Source organism: Bidens hawaiensis, unplaced genomic scaffold (assembly GCF_021521415.1).
Source record: "Bidens hawaiensis isolate Kalapana, Puna unplaced genomic scaffold, B.hawaiensis_p1.1 tig00035540_1, whole genome shotgun sequence".
NCBI classification, from domain to species: domain Eukaryota; kingdom Viridiplantae; phylum Streptophyta; class Magnoliopsida; order Asterales; family Asteraceae; genus Bidens; species Bidens hawaiensis.
In genome coordinates this window covers 182,744-198,914 of record NW_027496190.1, presented here as the reverse complement: position 1 = coordinate 198,914, position 16,171 = coordinate 182,744, and the positions used below count along the sequence as shown (strand labels likewise).

Sequence of the window (16,171 nt, the reverse complement as noted above, 5' to 3'; positions counted from 1 at the left end):
GGAACCGGTTACAGTGTAAGAACCGGTTTAGGAACCGGTCAGAACCGGTTCCACCGGTTCCGGGTCCGAGGGTTGGGGAACCGGTTCGGTTCCCTAACCGGTTCGACCATGGAACCGGTTTAAACAGTAATGTTGACTAATGGAACCGGTTCTGAACCGGTTCCGGTTCCTTTGACCAACCCGATTTGATCACCTATAACGATGGGCGCTTTTGGTGATTTGTGTGGGCCCTCTCTCTCTCCATCTCTCACACACAGATACATACATATCATATATATATATATATATATATAATGGGGCGTCAATGGGTATTGAATCATAACGGGGCATTATAGGTTGGGACTTCGATGCCTCCCGGTGCTTACGTGGCGCTAATGTGACAATGTGGGATGCCCCTCACCATAAAGGATAGTCTTATTAGTGTGTTAACATACACCCCTAAACGTCGGCCCCTTAACGTTGTGGCGCAATGATGCCGGCATTAAGGGAGTGTTAGATTGGCTTAACGACCTTTAAACCCTTAACGTTCATGTTACTTTTTGTGTGTGAATGATATTAGTCAATAGTCATGTAATCACTTCATGTCATTTTCTACGAAATGAAATTTTTGTGTGACTTGTGTGCCTAAATGGTTGGTTAACCATATTTCGGTTCAGTAAGTTGACCTAATTTTCTGGCTCATATTACCAAACGTGTATCCAATCCTTTTGTATATAAACAATTGTAAACTATTATGCTACGATTTAAATGATCACATAAAAAAAGACCACCTGTTTAATTTTAATTTTAATCTCCGTTCCAAAGAGAAAACCTAAATCTTAATCTTTTCCATTTGCTTTTCGCCAATGTCGGATGCAAACCTAGTATATGTTCCGGCATGAAATCATGTCTTGTCAATATACCAACAACAGGCAATCTCTGCAACACGAAACAAACAGCAATGTAACAATAATCAATAATTAACTTATTTATAAAAAAGAAATATAATGAGGCAAAAAGGTGTTGCAGGTCAAATAAACACAATATGCATGGGTTAATTTGGATAGTGTTTATTCAAACGGGTCAAAAATGCATAGATCATGGCGATCGGGCTGAAAGTCACTCAAAAGGCTATCCAATATTGACTTTGTAACTACAATTATAAAGTGTTTTTAGTTCTACCAAATTCGACGCGCTCGATTGACCTGTACTAAAAAAACCCGTTTCAACCGGTTTGACCTGTATTAAAAAGACCCGTTTGACCTGTACTAAAAAGACCCTTTTCAACCCATTTGACCTGTACTAAAAAGATCCGTTTCAACTTGTTTGACCTGTACTAATAAAACCCATTTCAGCCCGTTTAACCTGTATTAAAAAGACCCGTTTAACCTGTCATACAAACACACGTTTCAACCTGTTTGACCTGTGCTAAAAGGACCCGTTTCAACCCGTTGACCTGTACTAAAAAAAACCCATTTCAACCCATTTAACCTGTTTTAAAAAGACCCGTTTAACTTGTGCTACAAACACATGCTTCAACCTGTTTGGCCTGTGCTAAAAGGCCCCGTTTCAACCCGCTGACCTGTATAGGAAAACCCCTTTTCAACCCATTTGACCTGTACTAGAAAGACCCGTTTCAACCCATTAACCTACCCAGGCCATCTTGCCACTAAGAGCAAAGTAAACAGTTTAATCAGATAAGTATAAAAATATTCTCACCCCAGAAGTTTTAGGCACCACTAATAAGTGTCTCAAACCGAGACCCCTAAAAAGTGTAAGAGCCTTCGCGAGTGACATGGTCTCGACAACCGTATAAGGCGAAGCATTCGTGAATGGATGCAAGTCAACATACATCCCCGTCTCCTCTTCAGTCAACCCAATATCCTCAACCTTTTTTACATTCCCAAAACCCCTCTTTGCAAAATCACTCGATGAAAACCGCTTACAACCATTCACATCAGTTAAAGTTGGATTGACATGAAAAGCTTTCTTCTTTAATAATGTAATAAGATGAGACCGAAGAATCAGCCCAAACAAAACCGGAGGCTCATCAACTACTGGAAACCCATTATGACCCGTCGTTCTAAGCGCATGTACAATGTTGGAAACAAGCTCGATCCCGTTAAACACATGAAGCGGGCCCGAGACCGCATCACTCACGGTTAACTGTCTCATGTATGGCTCGGCATGCGTTTCTAAATAAGGAAACCCTTTTAACGTCATAAGCAGGTCGTAAATATTATGATTAAACGCATCAGCAACGGTTTTGGAAACTAGAAGAACCAGCATTATAAGTGGAAGCAATAACAAATTGTTCGTCAATTCTAATAAAATCACACATAATGAAACCGTCATTCGCATTGATGCACCGAGGAGTGAAGCAGCACCCAAAACTGCAAACAGCCCGTGGTTAAGATTAGAAGACGAACCAATTAACAACCCGATAAGACGTCCATAAGACGCACCCGTCACGATAACGGGTATAAAAAGGCCCACGGGTGCAACGATTCCGTAACTGAAAATGCTAAGAAAGAAGCAGGTGACGAAGAATATTAAAACGGATGTTGGGTGAAACTCGGTGTCGGTGTCTTTGCTAAAAAGGTTTTTGATTGCATCGTCATTTGTGTTAAAGAAAAGGCTGGCTGGATCGTTGTAATAACCAGGTTGACATTGGAATTTTTTGTAGTTGCCAGATCGGCCAATGGTGGGACACGGTTCAGATGTGCCAGCTGGACACGGTCGGCATGATGCAAGCCATGGTAAGTCGAATAAGAGACAGGAAGTGAGCATGGAAACCGTGCACGCGAGGAGTATTTTATAAGCAGTTCCTTTCCTGAAGTTGTAAATTGTTTGACTGGTTAACATAAAGTGTTTGCAAGTCAACTTAACCCGTTTCAACCCATTAACAAACCCAGACTCCCATAGAAAGATGCAAAATATGCAGGCATATTGATTGCATCTACGCCTGTAAACGAACTAAACGTTCGGTGAGCTGTTTGTGAACCGTTCGGCGGAAAGTTAGTTGATAAATGAACGAACGTGAAAATAACTTTTTGTTCATTTAGTTAAACAAACGGATATGTCTCATTTGTTTATTTACATTCATTTACATTTGATCAGTTTGTTAGTTTACGTATTCATAAAAATTGTTAGGCCAGTTAAAATTTAGTCTGGTTTTATTGAACTAAAATATCACTCATTACAATTTAGTCCAACGTTACTACTTTTTAGGCCCAACAGATTGATATTCACGTTTAGTTTGACTTGGTGTTTGCTCAGGCCTCAGTTATGTCCGTTTACATTCGTGAATTGCCCGTTTACACTATTAGAAAACGGGCATAAACGAACATGAACACGTTAGTTTCCTTTACGAACAAACACCAAAATGCCCCGTTTGGGTTCAATCGTTTATGCAGTTAAAGTTAAGCGAACGAACATGAACATGTCCCATTCCGGTTCGTTTAATTTGTTTACAGGTCTAAATATACATAAAGCCAACGATGGAGCTTACTCATTGATTAGACTGTAAAACCGAAGAACTTTTCCCAATAAATAATTGTACAAACTGCCTGCAACGCCTCCAATGATTCCAAGAAAAAGAACCGGAGGCACATCTACAAGATGATAAGTTATATCTACTGATGTAACATCAAACATTATCAAACCACGGGTCCCAAAAAGTCCACATTTTCCACTTAAACACATGTCAGTTAAACCCCGAAGCAAAATTGCAACAATGACTGTTGAAAAGAAAGCTCTCCACAAAAGGGCACTTCTTCACCTACACACACACATGTAAAATGTGATATTTCAACAATGTGCATTAAATCATGTTACAAAATAATTACCAAGATGCCATTTCTTCAAGAGCAAAAAGTACACCACCAACCGGGGCCCGAAAAGCAGCAGCAATACCAGCAGCCGATCCACACGTTACAAGATCGCGTCGTTCGCGATCGTTATTAAAAAACCTAAGCCATCTCCAAGTCAACCCGTATTTCTTTGAACCGCCCTGACATGTTAGAGCTGCAATGCATGCACCCGTATGCACCATTGGTCCCGCCTTCCCAACATTAAGAGATGATGACACAGCAGCAATACTACCAATGATCTGTCAAGTGTCAGCAAGCCAAATCATGTATATGGTATAAGTTGATATACATGATTACATTCTAGAAAACAGTTAATCTAAATCATCTTAACTAACAAAGTTCTAAACGAGAATATTGCAGGTGCATCAACACCATTTAAGTAAGCTTTAACTTCAGGTATGCCTGATCCAGCAGCCTCTGGTGCTATTAAAGTGGTTATCAAACTTGCAAACAAAGTAAGGGCTAAGTTCGCAGCTGCAAATATGAGAAATGCTGCCAAGTACCTGTGACAACGCATACAATACATACATTATCTGTAAAACATCAATATGTATATAGATTACAGTTGTTATCAACAGTTAATTACAGCAACTCTAACCTGTTGGCAAGCATCATGTTGGAGGTGATCACAAACTTCTCTCCAGCAACGTTCTCAATGGCTAGGTTATTGAAGAAGCCAATGAGACTTACAACGATACCAATAAGAAAACAAAGGATCCATTTCAAAGATAAGAACTGGAAAATCTGGAATTTACTCCTGCTGCGCCAATCTTGCTTGAAGACATCATTCTCTATGATCCTTAATTAAAAAAAATAATAACAAGCAATCAGCAAATTACTAAGAAGATTGTCAAATCACATTGCATAATTCCTAATAGATTAGGGCTTCGGTGCATCATGGAGTTTAGAGTAAATTCAGTTTCCCCTAATCATAATACAAAAAAGGTTTTCTTACTTTCTACAATTCTAACAAATACAATGAAAGTAATCATATATAAAAGACTAGTTACGGTATTCATCATAATAGCCTCCTCAATTATACTGAAATTATTGCAGAGAGAAGACAATAAATTATGGCAGCTACTGTCTGATTAATTAACTAATGCTTGTAGATACTTTGTAGTGATTCACTAGCTTGATAATGTACTCGTTTAACCTTCTGTTACAATTTGATCAACTGATATATACATTAACAAGAACTAATTATTGGACTATATTATTATCAGACATTATTAGTGTGAGCCCACGACACGTGCCTTTGGGGGCCGAGGCTCCTACTGCTAGTCGGAAACCAGGCGACGGGCACACGTGTCGCCTCTAGCCTGGATTCTGACTTAAGCGTTCAGCCATAATCCAGCGCAAGCTTGCTTTTCAACCAAACGCGATGACCAATTGTGCAAATCAACTGTTTCTCTTGAACTAGGTTGGGTAAAACTAACCTGTAATAACAATAATAATACAGTCCAACACTAATTTGACTCAACAACATTGAGATAAATATTAGTCAGTTTTTAAAATACACATAAATCATCATCAAGCAAGTAGGTTTCAGTAAGAAAAGGTGTAATTGACCATAGTAGCAGCTAGTGATTAATTAACTCTTTGTCGCAATGCCTAATGCTTCACTAGTACATGTTTAACCTTCAGTTACAAATTGATCTATTAATTAAATTATATATGAATGAAGAGTCGATACAATCGAGATCACTGAATGCAGCAGACAAATAATATTAATCGGATTAGATAGAGTAGATATAAACGAATAAGTCAAATGAATAAGTAGAATAATACTCGTAGTCGAGGCTTTGGACGCGGCAAGGATTGGAGCCGATGATGGCAATCTGAGAGGTGGTGTTGGAGGTGGAACGGAGGAGCGGTGCCGTAATCGATTCTTCGTCCGTCGGAAACCCATTGGGATAACCGTCCGGCATGTTTCCTTCAACTATTATTATTATTATTATTATTATTATTATTATTATTATTATCCCTGCTTCTGCTTCTGCTTCTGCTTCTGCTTCTGAGTTTATAGCTTATCACAACTTTTTTAGATTCATTTTGAATTTTAAATTCATGCAGGATTTGGATGTGTATTAATAAATTAATATTGTCTATAGCTTTTCTTTTGTTACACGTTTTAATAAGATTATAGAATGGCATGTATGTTTGTTTGTTTTTTTTAGTGTATTTGTAACAAGACTTTCTTTTGACAAAGACTAAAAAACTATTTTGGTTTTGGTTACTTCAATGTGTTGTCGGTTATTTAATGCAAAGTTGATGATTGAACCATATATGAAAAATAAAATGTAAAATCTTGGATCTCGGAAGTTGAAATATGTAGTACAAGATGTCAACTATCAATGTTGCAAAAATTAAGGCATGATGTTGTGACATGCAATCGAACGCCATCTGACTGACGAACTCATCGATTATACAGGCGTCATGCCATGCCACAACAATCAAATGATTATTCTGGCACCAAACAATTTCTCCTCCTCAGCGCTACGGTGATAAAGATGGGGTTAAGCTCCATTAACAACTAATCATCTTTTTCTTTTTTGTATAAAAAAATTCTATGCAAACCAAATTAACCCACAACGCTTAAATTAACAGGTGGTTAGTTATTGCCCAACCCCCTACGTGGCATGATAAATAGATCTTGCTAGTTATCCCACAACACATAGCCTAAGGTAAAAAGACGAGGAACAGAGGAAAAAAATTCTCAATCATTAATCATAGAGGAAAATTAGATGCTCTAGCGTGTTGTGTTGTAGGTGTTCAGCATATGTAACTTTTTTAAAGCTTATTTCAAACGTAAATACAAATAAATAAATCACAATGTTATATTATACAAGGACAACAACCTAAGAAAGAAATCCAAAAGGAACTTTAAAAAAAACAAGAGAAAAATTAGTATGTTTATTAAAGGTTATATAGTGTATATTATTAAAGTTCAGGGACGGAAAGAAATCCAAAAGGAACTTTAAAAAAAACAAGAGAAAAATTAGTATGTTTATTAAAGGTTATATAGTGTATATTATTAAAGTTCAGGGACGGCCGTTGAAATTAGATTAAAGTTTAATAATGCTATTGAAAAGTTTCTATTCTTAAAGAAAACACTGTTCAAATAACCCCCCTGCACGTGAACCACCATTCACAAAATTAAAATAATACTTCATCTGTTCCATTATAAGTGTTATAGTTGGATTTTTTAAGTCTCTTTTGTTTAATTTTGACCGATAATATTTTTGTTTGTATTATATAATACTTTATGTAAAATATATGAATGGATTGAGTTTTAAATGTATTCTACATTAATATAATTTTCATCAAGTATTATATGACACAACAAAACTATTTACGGTCAAGGTTGTAAAAGAAAGACTTAAAAAATCAAATTGGGACACTTATAATGGGATGGAGGGAGTACAACAAACTAGGATATAGCACGTGTTACACACGGATGAAAAAACATATCAACAAACCATATAAATATAGACAACATATTCAACCAACACAAATATGTTCTGAGCAAGATGATACTTTTCGACTAGCAAAAGTAATAAACTAATTAATCTTTATATAATATGGTATAGTAGATTAATGGGAAACTTTAAAAAATATAACCATCAAGTTACCAAGATTATTGAGCAAATCTCGCAAATATTATAGAAAAATGTTGCTTTTAAAAATTCTTCATCAAGAGACGACAACAACTTCAATGGAATTGGTCTGCGAATGTTCAAACCATTGCCATTTAGCAATCCAAACAAACTGCAAATGACAAATATTGTTATTAAATAAAAGTAGCATATTCAAAAAATATTAATAAAAATATATAAGAAGAAAAAAACAGACAATAATTGTTATATAACTGTTTTTTATTCTTCAAATTCAAATAATTAGTCATTGATAAACACACGGCTAACATCCGAGCCAAATAAATCTCTTTGTTAATTATTGATTGAAATAATATGTGTTTCATTTAAACATTAATAAATAAATAAAGGTATATTTTATGATAAATCACTTTTTAATTAAAATTTTGTTTTTATTTGAATTCAATGACCTTTTAGTTAAATGTATTAAATTAAATAAAGTTTTATGTTACTAATTTCACTAATTAATTATAACTAAAATAATATAAAAATAATTATAACTAAATTTAGTTAATTTAAATTTCATTACAAAGAAGTCATTCCTTAATTAAAATTTTATTAAATTGACTGCAATTTGCAGTAAGTTATGTTTTAAACTCATTAACGTCATTACTTTATTTATCATCATCATCATCATCGTACTCAGTAAATCCCACCAATAGCAAAGCTATGGTAGGGTCTGAAGAGGGTAAGATGTAGACAGCCTTACCTCTACCCTTTAGGAATAGAGAGGCTGCTTCCGGTGAGACCCTCAGCCCGATAGTAGTTTTGCATCAAGCTTTGGACATAAGGCACATAACACTCAACCATTGGGACACCGGCCGATTGGTACATGCACCCTTGTCTTTCGGCTATCAACGCTACCACATGATGCCTGATTAACCTTCCGCCACTTTTAAAGTTATTTTCACGAAATTAGTAAAATAATGTCAAAATTAGTGCAATTTCACTTTTGCCATTTCATTATATATATACATTAATCTTGACATTTATGCATAATTAAATATTGTTCAAATATAAAAGTTGGAAACTTTGTTGAGATTGGAGACATTTAAAAACTATAAAAGAGTGATCAAAATTCGGTTCTTAAAAACAGAAATAAATAAATAAATGTATAAATAATTGAAATGTATCATTAAAATTAAAAATGATGAAAATTTAGCATAAATAAGCAATTATAATGAATATGCTAGATTTTTTAAATATAATTTGAAATAAGTAATAAACAACACATTAAATTGGTCAAATAAATTAATGTGTATTTAATACAAAACATATTAACTTTCTAGTATAATCAAAAGTAAATTACTTAAATTTCCATTATACATTAAATTTGTCATTTATGCTAAAAATTTGTCAAATATAAAAGATGGAAAGTTTGATGACATTGAATACTATATAAAACTATTAAGGATTTTTGCAAGAGTGGTAAATTTCGGTTTTTAAATACAGAAATAAATAAATGGAAATATTATCATAAAAAAATTTTCATTTTTTTAGAAATTTACTAACTAAACAATAATTATCACGAAATTATTTTTATGATTTTAGCATCATTACCTTATTTAACAATAAATTTCGTTAGATAATTTTTTTTTCATTTTTATACATCAATCTTGGGATTTATTCCTAATTAAAAGTTGGTTAAAAATAAAAGATTGAAAGTTTTCATATTCTATTTAGTTTATTAGTTTATTTTTTAATCTAGCCAAAATAATTTAGATGAAACGGTAATTCTTAACATTTATGCCTAATTAAAAATTAGTTAAATATAAAAAATGTAAAGTTTATTGAGATTGGAGAATATTAAAAAGTAAAAAAAAAAAGTGGTCAAATTCGGTTCTTAAAAACATATTCAAATTAATGTATAATGTATAAATGATTGAAATGTATAATTAAAATTAAAGATGATGAATATTTAAAATAAATAATAAATTATAGTAAATATCTAAGATTATTTAAATATAAATTTGAAATAAGTAATACACCACATATTAAATTGTTCAAATAAATTAATGTGTTTTTAATATACAAAACATATCAATTTCGATTATAATCAAAAGTAAATTATTTAAAATTTCCAGTATACATTAAATTTGTCATTTATGCTAATTAAAATTTGGCCAAATATAAAAGATGAAAAGTTTGTTTAGATTGAATACTACTAAAAACTACAAAAGATTGTTGTAATATTGGTCAATTTCGGATTTTAAAAACAGATTGAAATAAATAAAAACGTTCCATTTTTTGGAAGTTCAATAACTAATGGTCAAATATTAAAGATGGAAAGTTTATTAGGATTGAATATTACTAAAAACTACAAAAAAATTGTTGCAATATTGGTCAATTTCGGATTTAAAAAACAGAAATAAATAAATGTAAATATTATTATAAAAAACGTTCCGTTTTTTTGAAAGTTTAAAAACTAATTGGTAAGACTTTCAAGATCATACGATTCAAAAATTATAACACGGAAAAAATAAAGATTGTTATTCATATAAAAATGAATTAATTTACATGAATTGTCTAAGCTACATAAAATAATAAATGATAGAAAATTAATAACTATAATACATTCATAATGACTAAAACAAACACAATCAACCTACTCTCAATCAAATACTTTTTTCATGCAATTAGCCAATCTACCAAGTTGAGCAGCCATAAACTAAAATTATTAAAAATAAATTAATGTTAGATATACTGAACTATTAAAAAGCAAATCAGTAAGAATTATCAATGGATGTAATCAGATTAATTATCATAATAATTCTGATAAGGAAATAAATCAACAATATTTTCGTATATCTCAAAACCTTCAACATGTCAATTGAATCTTGTAGTTTGATGTAGAACCTATATAGATTATAGTAAAATTAGATTACAATTAAAAAAACATACAAAAAACAAAGTGGAAAGAAATTGAAATGATAATGAAAATAACGAATAATATTTGGTATGACAATATATCTTACCAAACGATCCTTAATAAGAACTTCAAGAGAATTGTTATTCACATGGTCATTGTCAATATAACAACAACCACGTCCAGATCAACAACACCAAAGCTATCATCATCTGATTATATAAATATGAAACAAAAGTTAGCAACAACTAATATTATAAGTTTAAATAAAAATGACTAATATATCGAATAAATACTTTACCGGAATGTTGTGTCCGGCTAATTGAAGCAATGGACGACTGAAATGAAAACGGATTCATCTTGAAACATAATATATCGTATATTGACGCGGAGAGAGAGAGAGAGAGAGAGAGAGAGAGAGAGAGAGAGAAATACTATTAGAGAGAGAGAGAAATAAAAAATAAATTTGAGGGGTTAAATGTTAAGGTTTATATAATAGTTAATGGTGATTTGACATTAATAAAAAAAATAATGGATTACATAATGTCATGTTAAGCATATATTGCTTTAATAGTATTGTTAGATATTAAACTTCTATTAAACTAATTACAATACAAATGCAAAAGAAATAATAATGGATTACATAATACCTAATAACATGAAATGAACTTATGAAAACACGATTACAGAAATAAACAAAAGCAAAGAAAATGGGTGTTGGCTTAGGAAATATGGTAAACAGAGGTCCTTTCAAACATATTCTAGACCACTTAGATTTGTCTACCTCTCGTGATCTAACAACCAAACCAGTATATAATTATTTATAACTTTTATATTTATGTAAACTTATATTTTTTTCTTCATCATACGTATTATAATTTATATATATGTGAGTGTGGGGAGAGATGCTTATCACAAATTATTAAACTATTACGAGAATAGGAAATGTAAACTTAAATGACATTTTTTAAGGATATTGGATTTTAATAATTCAAACTTTAACCTTTTAAACGACAAAAATCTCAACTTAAAGAAATTGACAATGTTAATTCCAATTTTCACCATATTGACATCCATCGTGCATTTTTCTAACAGAAACTAACCCAACTAGTATTGGAGCAAAATATGTCATTTCTCCAAGTTGATGGGGTAAAACAAAACTTCTGTTTATTAGAACTCATGTTTATTTTTATTCTCTAACTAGGGGTACAAATGAGCTGAGCTGAGCTCGACTACGCTCTAGCTCGGCTCATTTAACTTACATAGAGCTTGAGCTCGAGTTCGGCTCTCTTCTATCTCTATTCCAAAAGTTCGAACTCAGCTCATGAGTGACTTTTCAAGCTCGAGCTCTGCTCGTTTACCATTTACTAATCAAATTTTATATATTTATAATTATTTTTATAAATTTTTTTATTATAACTTTATATAATATGTATTATTTATTTATTCATACCTATGTATATTAATTAATAATAGTTATATAAATTCTTCATAAAAAGGTGGTGGTGGTGGTGGCGGCAACGGTCGCGTTCGTGGTGGTGGTTGTGGTGGTGGCGACGACAGCGGTAGTGGTGGCGGTGATTTTTTTAAGTTTAATTACATTTTTCATTTGTCTCTCTCAACTTGGAGAAATGACATATTTTTCCCTAAATATAACCGAGTTAGTTCCCATTAAGATCTCAGTGAAAGCCAATAGAGTGAAAGTTAGGATTAATTTATGAAATTTCTTAAGTTGGGATTCATACCGGCCATTAAGGAAAATTTAGTTATTACAATCCAATATTCAAATTATGAAATTTTAAGTTGGGATTAATATCGGCGATGCGGTTCGGATTAGGCCAAACAATAAAAACTTTAAATTCAGTCATTTAAATTATTGTTCTTACACAATAAAATCATTTTTTAAAACAAACAAAGATAACATTCGAGGGGAAGGATGAATGTCTGAAAAAAAATCACAACTTAGCCCATCGACCTTTAAGCTATTGAAACTCATCAATTACGGGTGCTGAATCAAAACTTTCAGCAAGTTATCTTTTGATTTAAATCTCCAAGTTTTTTTTGCGAGATAATCATTTGATATCTTCTTACAAAGACGTTTTTTTTGAATATTTTCGTTGTTGAATATCCAAAGCATCAAAACACATTAAACTGACATTCGAATAATGAATAAGTGAATTCACATAATCAAAGCACACTTATTCATAATTTCTGAAAGGAGACCAAATACGAGCACCAATTCTTCAAATAATTCCAAACATTAACCTACCAAAGTACCAAATTGACAAAAAAAATAGCATATGGTGAAATCAGTAGCGGAACCTGGTATCTAAAGTCTGTTTATTCGTCAATCGTCCCTGCCAGGTGTCGAACCTCAGTTTCCTGCTTCTATTCTATTAGATTTCACACCCACATGACCCAACAATGGCAATGCCCAAAGTCGTTCCAACTTCGACAATCAATAAGATGTTAGGGGTAGGGTTAGGTTAAGGGCTTGATGCTTGCTTCTTTTTGTTTAATATTCATTTGAACTATGGCTTATGAGGTATAACATCCTACGTTTTGTCACACCCCAACCTACGGTGAAAATACCAGGGCGTGAGTTGATTGCTCACATCTCTCAAGGTACTATCATGCAATAATTTAAAGGTGACAATATCTATTTAATTTAATTAAACATCCAAATAAATTCAAATACAAAGTACAACTCATTTGAAAAAAAACCAATGAATACAAATCTAAGTATTGATTAAAATTCTCCTAACTTAATTCTTCACTAAGTCATCCCCAACTTTCATTACACTCCTACAACAACCTGCGTATGCGTATAAAATAGAAAGGTTTGTCAACAACACATGTTGAGTGAGTAAAACACCAGTTTAAGACACAACAATAAAAATATATAATAAATAAATAAAGATGCAAGTTGTTCCTGTGAGAATAAACAGTTAAACCACAACATATAAACAATCAATCAAACAATAAAAAAGGGCTAAACCGTTGCCATGCTAATGGGAATTGGTTACCAAGAATGAGATGTTGGTGAAACCATGGTCAATGCGTCGGACTCTGGCCAATACGACGGTCGTATGATCATACTAGACTAAGAATTTGTTGGACCTCTCCGAAATGTATAAATAAAGTAAGTAAGCAAATAGCAAGTTAGGCATAAACTGATATACACACAAGGATTAAACAGTTAAGGTTTTGAATACTAGATAATAGATAAATACTATAAATACGCATATGTCCCCAAAAGGGTTTAAAAATAAGTAAAAAGGGGAGTGATTACTCACCTCGATGCTTAAGCGAGTAAGCGAGTAAACCGAGAGAATGATTAAACGAGTAAAGTTCATGTGATGAGTGATCTGAATCAACCAGACCTAAGACTTATAGATAAGAAAATAGAGTCAAAACTGAGAACATAGCCGTTGGAATCAATCCAAACGGATGTATAGAACTCCAGTTATGAGATTTTCAGCAAATAAGCGAGCTGGTACTGACCAAAATTCGAACAGCGAGTTGGGAGTCGGATTTTGGTCAGTACACTCAAAATTTCAAAACAAACAAAAATGTATTCTGACCCGAAAGCTATTTTTAACCAGAAGATAGAGAAATCAAATAGTCAATCTTGTTGACTATTTTGCCCTTAAAGGGGTTGGAGTCCAGTTGACACGGTAAATACCCTCAATCTTAGAAACTGATTGAGGCCGTTTGTAAAGAAGATAAAAACCTACAATATTGAAGGAAAAAATTCTTACCCAAACGAGGACTGGAACTAGGAGAAATTGTGGTTAACGAGATCTTGAAGCTTGAAAGTCAACGACAACTTGAAGAACTTGATTAATCTTGAAGAAATCGACAATGGAGAAGGAAACTTTCGTTGGATATGTGGAGGATGGCTGGACTTAATTAGTTTTTAGGGTTTATAGGTGTGTTTTGATTTAATATTGAGTGTTATAATGCATTTGTGAAGTAAACCACTCGATTAGGAAACAAAATAAGCTATTAACGAGAAAATTGGGTATAATAACTAACAAAATTTGGTTTGGACAACAAGAAAATGGTTTGGGCTGATTTAAAACATTAACTTAGATATCTTATAGCTTAAGTTTCGTTAATTTAGTAAAAAATATGCAAAACTAGTCTCTATACTTCTATAAATGCGATTTTTAGCCGTTTTAAGCGATTTTAAAGGGTTTTATGCATAGTTTAACGATTTTGAAAGTTATATGAGTATAAAATAAGTCTAAAAAGGTTAAATACTAATAAATTTAAGATTTTAATAATTTGAAAGATCCGAAATATATTCCCGAGTCGGATAAACGAATACGAAGTCAAATACGAAAAACCCAGAATTGTTACAGTCTCCCCTACTTTAGGGAATTTCGTCCCGAAATTAAAGAATGCTATAACAAAACCATTAAATTTTGAGGAAAGGAAAATTTTAAAATATAATTTAAAATATTATCATAACACCGAACTTTGAATAGTTAAAACAACGTTTCAAATGAAAATCCGATAAGGGCACTTATATATAGGATGTACCAGCGACATCCACCATGTACTTATCATCTTTACATTCCTACCGTTATCCCAACTACTTTTGATTCTATATTATGACACACAATTGTACGCATTATGATTTCCATGCGAGGAATTTGATAATTATGTTCAGGACCATTATTATTTAGTTCGTCGGATGGTCCACGTGATTCGTCCCATCGTGTAGATTTACAAAATGATTGAAAATATTAATTTAAGAATAGAAATCCTTTAGGGAAAGGAGTTTTAAGTGAGAGGTCTTTAAATAGACAAAATTTTATAGTTTGGTTATTTAAAATGAGGAATTTTATAAAACCGCCATTCAATAATTTTAAACTTTACTTGAAGGGCATAACAATAGTAAATCCAAATTAGTACTTTAATAATTCATAAAAACGATAATTCTAAATTTATTAAATAGTTGATACAGAGCAGAAAGTCAAATTCAAGTAAGATAGAATACGACGAGCGACAAAGTCTCCTAGTAGCTTAAATCTTCAGTTGCACATGACTTGTACCCTAGGGACTTAAGCGTCTTGGGTGATTGGATCCATAAGGGCTTGAGCTGTCGTGGTAGATTGATCCGGCATCGCTTCGGTAACTGGATCTTGAAGGATTTGCAAGAGGGTTGATTGGTTAGAGTAGGCTGTTGCAGGACGGCTTGTGCATTAGGTGGTGTAGGGCAAGTGTATGCAAGGATGATCGAAGCAATTACATTGGGTGCAAAACCGACATGAGGATTGAGTCGAATGATGAAAGTTTACCAGTAGGGCATAACGAGTGAATACCGATGGTGAGTTTCTTGGTCAGGATACTTTGATTTTGTCAAGGTTGATTATTGATTTGATTAACGACATAGTTTTTATGATTAGACTTGTGCTAGTTGTTGTCTTCGTCGTTGTTGTTGCGAGGATGAGTAGGGGTAAAATGAATTTAAATTTCCATCAACGAAGTTAATGAACAAGTTTGAATTGGTTGTATTAGTGTTTTGAATTTGACTTTATATTTTAGAAGTTGCAGCAGTTAACTCCTTAGCTATACATATGGTGGTCATGAGAACTAGACTACTCTTAGATGAGACATTCTATGAGGACCAAAGATAGAGATTTATAAGATGGGGGATAAGTTGAGGAAACTTATTAAATATTAAAAGTTTAATTGTCTTAGATAACTTATAATAACCTTGCTTCTAAGGAAATTGGGGATTTGCATCACATCATGAGGAATAAAGATAAAAGTTTATAAGGTAAGGG

At 32.7% G+C, this 16,171-nt stretch overlaps 1 pseudogene across 1 annotated transcript; it reads right to left on the bottom strand.

Annotated features, from left to right (window-relative positions):
- Window positions 1–596: 596 nt before the first annotated feature.
- LOC143587517 (putative chloride channel-like protein CLC-g) lies at window positions 597–5,803 on the bottom strand (annotated as a pseudogene). The gene is made up of 7 exons (XR_013144907.1): window positions 5,643–5,803; window positions 4,450–4,650; window positions 4,179–4,354; window positions 3,828–4,092; window positions 3,491–3,760; window positions 1,699–2,812; window positions 597–918 (listed from the first exon to the last, which is right to left on the bottom strand). The product of XR_013144907.1 is annotated as a putative chloride channel-like protein CLC-g (transcript).
- Between the last annotated feature and the right edge of the window lie 10,368 nt (window positions 5,804–16,171).